We start from the raw sequence: 3,136 nt of genomic DNA, 5'->3' as shown, positions 1-3,136 counted from the left end.
GGACTTAGCTTCCCACTGGCTATTGGTCAAGGGGTCCCTCAGCTCCTTGCCACATAAGCCTCTCCATAAGACAGCTCCAAATCCAGCAGCTGGCTTCTTCAGAGTGAGCACATAAAGGGCCAGAGATGATACCAGCAAAACACAGAAAGCCAGCAAGATGAGAGTCAGCTCTTTGCTATTAAATCATGAATATGGCATGCCAGCACCATTGCCAATTTATAAGAAGCAAACCACTGGGTCTGGGCCACCCTCGGGCGGGATTACACAGGGCCATGAGGACCAGAAGCAGGCATCACTAAGGACCTTGACAAGCTGCCCACCAAGCAGGTCCAGGGCTATAAAATGTGTGAAGAAAAAAGCTAACCCCACATTGACTGGCATTTTGCCACTGCATAATAACAATGAAAAGCAAGCAAAATAATTCTACTCAGGAAATGAACTTATTTATGAAAAGTGTAAGTCACTCAGTCATGTCTGACTCTTTGAGACCCTGTGGACTATGTAGCCCAACAAGCTCCTCAGTTCATGGGATTTCCCAGGCAAGAATACTGGAGTGGGTTGCCATTTCCTTCTCCAGGAAATCTTCCTGACCCAGGGATTGAACCTGGGTCTCCTGCATTGCAGGCAGATTCCTTACCATCTGAGCCACCAGGGAATCTCTGTCAATACTTTTTCTGTAAAACCAGGTCTTGATACTAAAACACCAGAAGAGACTCCCAATCCTATTGTTTCTTTACCTTCTAGAGCTATTAGCTGTGAGCACCATGACTGTATCAAAAACTCTCAGAGCCCAAGGACTCACTCTGCTTACTACACTCAGCATGAGCATATTGTTTGGCATACACTCAGCATACGTGAACAACACATTTTGCAGTGTGATAATTCTCAAACAATAGAGGGGCTGCTAATAGAAGAGTTGGGTTTGCCATCCCTGTGACTCAGGTCTGATTTGAATTTGGGCTCTGCTGTGTGATTTGAGGCAAGATTTCTCCATGCCTCAGGTGCTGCATATATAGAATGCAGATATTAATACTTACTCCCCCAGACTGCTGTGTCGGTAAAATGCAAAAATGTATGTAAAGATACGGAGCATAGTATTTGGGTGTCTGGTCCATCATACATGCTCAGTCAAAAGAGGTTATTTTTGAAAAGGAGATTATCATTATTACTGCTATCTTTAGAAACATAAATCATAGCAACTGAAGGAATTTGTGTTGAATGAGATGACTGAATGCATGAAAGGTCCTATACATGTGTACATTTGTATGCCTGGTTTCTGGCAAGTGTCCAATAAATGGCTATTAATTGTATGATACAGATCATAATTACTGAAGGAATTTGAGCGTGTGCATTCTCCTTCACCAAGTTAAATCATATGCACTCTTCAGAACAGTCCTCAGCACACTTCCTGGTATCCTTCTGGACTGGCCATGTCTAGTTTCAGTGCCTTAAATAAAGCTTTACCTGTTATTTATCTGGAGGAGAATCTGTCACGCAACGTGCCAGTGTGTCCCAGACTACCCCATTCTATTCTGTGGCCTGCCCTATTTCTCCCATTTGGTTGTGGCCCCTCAAGAGCTGGGCTGTGGGTTTTTCTCCTTTCACATCCCCTACCCCAGGACCTAGCAGTGTGTTCTGTTCCCCGTCCTGCTCCACCCAATCCATGGGCCATACAGCCGACACCACAACTCTGGAGCGCTCATTCTAACACAGCTGGGAAAAAACTCTAGCTGGCTGGCCAGAGGGCTGCAGGGGAGGGCAAAAGGTGGAAGAAGAAACAAAAACATGCTGCTGGAAGGCCAAGGGCAAGCTGACGGTCGCTTCAGCCTTTCAGAGAGTGGTGGGAGCCACCGGGAATAGCTGCTCCCACAGCAAGGCCACCCACAGGGCCGTGCAGCTGAACAGTGGCAATCTGAGCCCAGCTCTGCCCCAGTCAGACCACTCCAGGAGTAGTGGCCACTCCATGGTGAAGGCAGCATTTGTGAATCCAGTTGGTCCAAAGGATAGAGAAGGGTCTGGAGTCAGCCAGCGCAGCTCCATCAGGAGCTAGGTGGCTTCAGGCAGTTAATTCCTCCTAGGTTCTCAGTTGTCTAAACAGCTAATACTGAGCACCTCCTGTGTATGAAGCATCTTTCTTAGTATATATTATTTAATATCACAATAACCCATGTGGCAGATACTATTGTTGTATCTGTTTTACGATAAGGAAGCTGAAGCCAGTGGCATTGGAAACCTACTTAGATTCAAATAGCTCAAATGTGGTGCAGGCAGAATTTGAGTCCCTAACACACACCTCCCAGGCTCCTAACCTCATACATTAGTCAAGGTTCTCCAGAGAAACAGAACCAGTAGGATATGTAATACAAGCTTTCCTATGAGAAGTTGGCTCATGCAGTTATGGCGGCTGACAAGCCCCAAGATCTGCAGGGTAAGCCAGCAGCTGGAGACCCAGGAGAGCTGATGGTGTGGCTCCAGGCTGAAGGCCAGCAGGCTGGAGGCCCAGGAAGAGCCAGTGTTTCAGTTAGAGTCTGAAGACAGGAAAAAGCTGATGTCCCTGTTTGTAGGCCATCCAGGAGAAAGAGTACTTTCTTACTCAAAGGGGGGTCAGTCTTTTTGTTCTATTCAGGTTTTCAACTGACTAGATGAGGCCCACACACCTCACCCTTAGGAGGGTGATCTACGTTACTCACTCTGCAACAGCAATGTTCATCTCATCCAGAAACACCTTCACGGATATGCCCAGAGTAATGTTTGACTATATATGTGAGCACCCATGACCCAGTCAAACTGACACATAAAATTGATCACTGTGCTTCACAAGTGTTACTTGAGAATTAAATGAGACACTATATGTAAAGGGCTTCCCTGGTGGCTCAGAGGTTAAAGCGTCTGCCTGCAATGCAGGAGACCTGGGTTCGATCCCTAGGTTGGGAAGATCCCCTGGAGAAGGAAATGGCAACCCACTCCAGTATTCTTGCCTGGAGAATCCCAAGGACGGAGGAGCCTGGTGGGCTTCAGTTCACAGGGTCGCAAAGAGTCAGACACAACAGAGTGACTTCACTTTCACTTTCTATATGTAAAAGTTTTGTTGTCATTGTTCAGTGGCTAAGTCACGTCCCACTCTTCACGACCCCAT

At 46.7% G+C, this 3,136-nt stretch overlaps 1 non-coding gene across 1 annotated transcript; it reads left to right on the top strand.

The window, feature by feature from the left end:
- The first annotated feature begins 2,862 nt into the window (after positions 1-2,862).
- TRNAC-GCA (transfer RNA cysteine (anticodon GCA)) lies at positions 2,863-2,934 on the top strand. The gene has a single exon. It is a non-coding gene; the product is annotated as a tRNA-Cys (tRNA).
- The last annotated feature ends 202 nt before the right edge of the window (positions 2,935-3,136 follow it).

This window comes from Budorcas taxicolor, chromosome 8, assembly GCF_023091745.1.
Source record: "Budorcas taxicolor isolate Tak-1 chromosome 8, Takin1.1, whole genome shotgun sequence".
Lineage (NCBI taxonomy): Eukaryota > Metazoa > Chordata > Mammalia > Artiodactyla > Bovidae > Budorcas > Budorcas taxicolor.
Note: the sequence above shows the minus strand (reverse complement) of the source record. Positions and strands in the feature narration are given on the sequence as shown.